This window comes from Stegostoma tigrinum, chromosome 7 (assembly GCF_030684315.1).
Source record: "Stegostoma tigrinum isolate sSteTig4 chromosome 7, sSteTig4.hap1, whole genome shotgun sequence".
Taxonomy (NCBI): Eukaryota; Metazoa; Chordata; class Chondrichthyes; order Orectolobiformes; family Stegostomatidae; genus Stegostoma; species Stegostoma tigrinum.
In genome coordinates, this window is record NC_081360.1 from 64,752,147 (window position 1) to 64,759,180 (window position 7,034).

At 40.4% G+C, this 7,034-nt stretch overlaps 1 long non-coding RNA gene across 1 annotated transcript; it reads right to left on the reverse strand.

The window, feature by feature from the left end:
• Positions 1–1,295: 1,295 nt before the first annotated feature.
• Positions 1,296–7,034, reverse strand: LOC125454108 (uncharacterized). The gene is made up of 3 exons (XR_007247927.2): positions 6,574–7,034; positions 2,579–2,657; positions 1,296–2,142 (listed from the first exon to the last, which is right to left on the reverse strand). It is a non-coding gene; the product is annotated as an uncharacterized LOC125454108 (long non-coding RNA).

A 7,034-nucleotide genomic window follows, 5' to 3' on the forward strand; every position in this document is an offset into this window, starting at 1 on the left:
TAACAGGAAATGACATCACCAACCCAAGGAAACCTAACCAGATAACTAGAAAGCGGGACATAGCACCAGCGCTTCATCGGAGGCTCACTGATGTTACCTAGAATGGTGACGAAACAACTGAAAACTAACCTTCCAGCTCAGCGAGCAAACTCACATCCAGAACTCCATTAGTTTATCAAACACTTCGTCTCTCACAATACAGACTGTTCCAAAATCATCCCTCTCATTGGCACCTTGTTTAATCTGTTATCTTTGGGATGTTCACAGTATTCTGTTTATGTAAGCAGTGGTCAGTGACATATATGCTAGTTTTGATTCCTTTATGACATCATTGGGTACCACATTTTAAAAACTGAAAACTTCTGATTGCTGATTCCTGAAAACGTGGGGGTGAAAAAATTTTTATCTTTTGGCCTGAATTTAGCACAATTCTTAGGTCCTGTTTGTTTAGTTATACACACCATTTTAGGCTGTATATTCTAATAAAATTCAAAAAAAGTGTAACTTGATTACAAATTAGGTGAATTTTTTCAAATTTAACCATCTATTTAAGCTTTAAGCAAAAGCTGACTAAACACATTTCTTTCTTCTCTCAAACTACAACTTTCTCACCATTAAAGAATTAAAAGTTCATATGGCTAGTCTGTAAGTTTGCTTCCACATTCCAATGAGAGTAGTTCAGTAATGGACACAATGACATACATAGTTATTTACAGATGATTACCATGTACCTTATCAAAACCAAACTACTGTGGTTGCTGGAATTAATCTTGAACAGTAATAAAACATGACACCTTGCGGTGCATCTAGGTTGGCTAATCTATTTACGTCCTGTTTCACCAAAATGTAAAATTCCTAGTTCTGGATTAGACAGGGCCTACTATGTGATTTCAGAAAAAATTACAATACTTTATTCTGACTTTCTCTTGCAAGCTATATTTTTAATTAGTTTCTACTAAAACAGATCAGTACGAACACCGCTGCCTACTGTCTCGAAAAAGGTGAAACAAAATCATTAGCAATAGTTTTGTCAAGGAATTGACACATTTAGATTTACCTTCTTCCCTTACAGCAGTCATGTTTGAGTTCTAGTTTCTTAACCTTGTTCCAGCACTTGTGTATCAAGTGCATGTTCCAGTAATTTATATCCATCTCAAGTTGCTGATAGGAATAGATGTATGGATTTATGTTAATGATTTAGGATTTATCCAATGAGACAATAATTTCCAAACCTACAGACCCACAACATTCAAACAAAGCAGAAAATGAGAAATACAGATTCCTATGATTCAGAGTTGGAAGGCCAATTGTGACATTTTATTTTTAAATGCCTTAACATTTCTTTACAGACATTATATCGCGAAAGTGTTCCGTAAAAATTGACATTAAAAGGTTTATTTGTATGCTTCAGGTAACAGCTTCTAAAATATTGAATTTTAAAGATGTTTACAAGATTGATTACTACATCACTAAGAAAAATGTTTGCAGTAAATTCTTTATTCTGAACAAGTAGATACAATAGATAAAACAGAGCCAAAAGGAAAGTGCATTATTTCAGGTAGGATCACAAATTCTAGCTTTAAAGATCCATTATTCTTCCAAAATCCAATGTCTAAGCTGTTCACATCAAAGTACAAAAAATATAAATTTCCAGAAACTTTTAAAATGAAAACAAAATTTCACGGATAATATGCCTTGAACCGTGTGACTCGCCACACTATTTCAGAAGACAGTCGATGTCTTTACTGTGATTCTGAGTTGCATGTAGGCCAGTCCAGTTAAAGATGGAGGACTTCCTTCCTGAAGGACACAGGTGAATTGGATGTTTTTTCAAAAATAAAGATCAATGATAGTTGTCAGTCATAATTCTGAGACCTGCTATTAATCCTAGGTTTTATTAATCAAATTTGCTTCTACCAGTTGCTCTGTCATTCCCAATAGTCTGGTCTCTGGATCACTAGTCCAGTGGTATTACCACATCATCGGCCATCCTCCAATCTTTAGTTCTTGAGCAGGCATAGCAACGTTGAAGTTGGTTTTCTCCATACATCATGCTCTTCTGCACGAATACCATTTTCAAAATAAGGAGTGAACTTTCAGGGCACAATGATGAAGATAATGACTCTGCTCTTACATCCACGCCTGTAAAATTAGAACATTCATCTTAACTTACCCAGCTTTTGCAACTGTATGAATATACATTTAGGATGAACTATTTATACAAATATAGTCCATTGTAAAAGCAGCTATTCACTTGCTATACCTCCATTTCTTACAAGCTTGCAAGCAAAACAATACAAGCATGCCTTTGTGGGAGGATTTTTAATAAGATTCAATCAAAAACACTGCTAAGGAGATGAATAAGGGATTAAATTCTTATAACAATGCATACTGGCCACAGACATCAGTCCTAATAGGAACAGAATAATCAGTGACGTACATCAACATAATTGCACAGCTGAAAAGAAATGCTTGACTCCATTGTGACTCACCAAATTATGTTAAGATTGAATTATTCATCTACTTTAAGAATTTCTGAATCCCAAATCTCAACTGCCATGCAGAAAAAAAAACTTACCACATTTCTGCTTGTGTTGTTATTAGAAGGATGTCCTTTTCAGTAATGCAGACACTAATTTTCAAATGAGAATTTCAGGCTAAAAACAAACATAAAAAGACTGACCATACCTTGAAATATTTTCATAGCCAAATGACAATTTATTATGAATATTTATAATATAGCACCATGTTCAAACCTATGGTCAAAAATGGATAAGGGAGGAAAAAGAGGCAGACAGGTTGCACTGAATAAAGAGGTTTAAGCTTTATGCTTTATCATGCCCCTATAAACAGTCTTAATATTCAAATACATTTGTTCACTTTTTCTTGCACTTCTGTACCCACGTTCACGTAACAAACATTTCCAGCACTGTATAAAGTGATTGAGGGAATAGATGCAGGGAGTAGGTGGTTTGGGATATGAATAAAGAAATTGAAGAGGTAGATTTGAGAGAATACCTTTGAAGATACAGAAGTGAGTAACGAGCAAGAAAGTGGGATGAAGAGAGTGAGAGTGGCGAAAAAGATGACAAACATTAGGACAGGAAGGTTTGAGTATGCTGACAGAAGATAGCAGAGGTTGGGTAAAATGAATCAGTAGCAGAATTGAATGAACAAGGATGATGAAAATATGTGGGCTAGAACCAGAAGAGACAGATGTGTAAAGCAATTCCTCTAGGCGGAGGAGCTGACAGAAAGTAACTGACGCCACCTGAAGTGACAGATATAATATTAAGAACTAAACATTACAGAATTAAGAGTATAAACTGCATCAAAATCACCAGCTATAAATTGTAAACATCTGGGGTTCCAACTTCAAAATAAATTGGCATATATTTAATATTAGAAATGTAAAAAACAGTTACATCTGCTCAACCCTTTCAATGAACATTAACATTAAAATCAGACCAACTGCAGCTTGCAGAGACTGAATTTGTTGGAAAATTAGTGTATACCAGCCAGTAAATTGGGTAAAATATGGCCAGCCGTAGGTATCCTCCATTTTATTTCCCCTCCATGTATGATGCAAACTTGTTACATTTTACAAGTCAGTCTTAAGACTGGAGGGTTCCTGTTAACATTTGCACTGTATCAATTCCTCTAGTCTGACAGTTGATAGAAAGTAGTTGATATATTTGACTGTGGCATGTTTAATTTTGAGAACAGAATTATAGAATTAAACTCTTACAAACTGCATCAAAAATTATTAGCTATAAATTCTAAATAACAACTTCAAACAAAATTTGGCAAATACTTAATATTGAAACAGTACAGTTGCATCTGCTCAACCTTTTTAATGAACATTAACGTTTGGTGAAATCTGAAAATAAAACAAAGAACTGCAGGTGCTGTGAACCTGAAACAGAAAAAAAACAAAATTTGTGGAGAAACTCAGCAGTCTAGCAGCATCTCAGGACAGAAAACAAAATTAATATTTTGGGTCCACTAACCCAACTTCAGAATACTCTTAATTTAATTCATATCCACTTTCTGGGAAAATTCAATTCCAAACACACCTGGCCCAGCAGGGTGAGGGCAATCTGCTAAGCTTGCAATGTCCAACATGCCCAGTCAGACCAAATGCAGCACAAATGTAGACTGATGCCCAAACGGAAAACATGAACTGTCAGTTCTACAAGTGGTTATAATGAATCTGCATCTGACTCTTCAGTAATGCAAGGACTATGAAGTCACTTAAGTTTGGATAATCAATAATGAGAAGTCTACTGTAATTACTCAAGTTTTGTATCTCCTGATTAGTGTTCTTGACAATTTATGTTTCAATAAACGAATGGAGAGAGTTTAAGTTAATAAAAACGAGGGCAGTTTTTAATAACTTCCATCAAAGCCTATCAGATCACTGCCACATCCTCCAGCTCACACTAAATTAACACAAGTAATTTTAACAACTGCCAGGTTACTTTCCCATTTAATAGACTTAAACATTTACAGTGGATTTGGCATATTGTATCAGTGCTGATCAACAAAAGACCTGACAATGTTAATATTGGATAGACCAGATTTGATCTAATCAGTTTGTCGTCAGGTGGGTTAAGTTAAAATTGTTAATTTGGTGCAATACCAACAGAGATTCGTCATACGGAACATGCACGAATGTCAATGCTGGCCAACAGCACATTTCGTCAACCAGTAGGAAGACTGTGGAGTAACAATTCCGCAAGAAAATTACAGATGGATACCAATATTATAGTTAATGGAGTACTTCAGTTACCCAAATAGATACTGCTAACAGATAGAGTGTACTGATGGACCTAGTTCTTGGAAATGAATTGGCAAAGGGATCAAGAGTCAATGGGAGACAAAAGTTAAAATGAAGACAAAGTATGCTTACGACAGGTGTCATGTCAGGTAGATAATGCTGGAACAAAAACAAAGTTGCTGGAAAAGCTCAGCAGGTCTGGCAGCATCTGTGGAGGTAAAAACAGAGTTAACGTTTCAGGTATGTGGTACGTGCGGGAGTGGAATGCCTCATCCTGGGAGCAGATGTGGCGGAATTTTTGCAAGTAGTTGGGTGGGGAGAGGTGTATTCCAGGTAAGTGTGGGAGTCGGTGGGCTTAAAATGGACATCTATTTGTAGGCGGTTGCCTGAGTTGGAGACAGAAAGGTCCAGGAAGGTGAGAACATCCCAGATGTCGACATTCTTCAAGGACCGCAATATCACCCCCACAGTGGTCGAGAACGCCCTTGACCGTGACTCCCGCATTTCCCACACCTCATCCCTCACACCCCGGCCCCGCAATAACCACCAAAAGAGAATCACCCTAGTCCTCACATACCACCCCACCAACCTCCGGATACAACGCATCATCCTCCGACACTTCCGCCATCTACAATCCAACTCCACCACCCAAGGCATTTTTCCATCCCCACCCTTGTCTGCCTTCCGGAGAGACCACTCTCTCCGCGACTCCACTGTCCGCTCCACGCCCCCCTCCAACCCCACCATACCCGGCACTTTCCCCTGCAATCGCAGGAAGTGCTATACCTACCCCCACAGCTCCTCCCTCACCCCCATCCCAGGCCCCAAGATGACGTTCCACATCAAGCAGATGTTCACCGGCACATCCACCAATGTGGTATTATGCATCCGCTGTACCCAGTGTGGCTTCCTCTACATTGGGGAAACCAAGCAGAGGCTTGGGGACCGCTTTGCAGAACACCTACACTCGGTCTGCAGTAAACAACTGCACCTCCCAGTCGCGAACCATTTTGACTCGCCCTCCCATTCCTTAGACGACATGTCTATCCTGGCCCTCCTGCAGTGCCGTAATGATGCCACCTGTAGGTAACAGGAACAGCAACTCATATTCCGCTTGGGAGTCCTGCAGCCTAATGGTATCAATGTGGATTTCACCAGCTTCAAAATCCCCCCTCCCCCCACTGCATCCCAAAACCAGCCCAGCTCGTCCCCACCTGCCTAACCTGTTCTTCCTCTCACCTATCCCTTACTCTCACCTCAAGCCGCACCTCCATTTCCTACCTACTACCCTCATCCCGCCCCCTTGACCTGTCCATCCTCCCTGGACTGACCTCTCTCCTCTTCACCTAATCTCCTCCTCTATCCCTATTTATTTCAGAATCCTCTCCCCATCCCCCTTTTCTGATGAAGGGTGTAGGCCCGAAACGTCAGTTTTTGTGCTCCTGAGATGCTGCTTGACCTACTGTGTTCATCCAGCTCCACACTTTGTTATCTTGGCTTCTCCAGCATCTGCAGTACCCATTATCTCTGATCAAAACGTTACCGGTTTTCCATCCGCAGATGCTGCCAGATCTGAGTTTCTCCAGCAATTTTTGTTGCTGTTTCAGATCTTCAGCATACACTTCTTTGTTTTATTTTACTATCATATTGCATCTATCCGAACTATATCTTTTAGCCACGTGGACACACAAAGTTTCAGAATTAATATTTTAGATTTAACACTGTCGGACGACAAACACTGGGTTCTAGTGTGACATATTAAATATGGATTTTACAAAATCCATGTTACTCACCGCGGGCACATCTCTGGCCTATCCATGCCCGGCACCAAACGCGGCCTTCAGACAAGATCCCCACCTTGGTACGGTCCAACGCACTGTTTCAGCAGCTCGAAACGGCTTAGGCTCGCTCCCCTCCACGCCATAAATCACCCAGAGTCGTCCACTCGTCCATCCCTTCAGCCCCTCATCCCCTGATCCCATACCCAGGAGAATCACAAAGACGGCGAAGCTCACCAGAGTCCAGCATTTGGACCACCTCCCGCCGGGCCCAGCCCCTCTCCGTACCATCGCCATGACACATCCTCACCCATTCGTCTTCTTATTCTTCTTCCGCCTCCTCTCACTAGCCCCTATCTATCCATCCGTCTGTCTGTCCGTCTAAGCCCACAGCGGCAGCCATCTTCAAACAACCAGAAACTTCCCCACGCGCCGAGAACAAAATGGCGGAACAGCAGCATTCGGCGAGTGAAGGG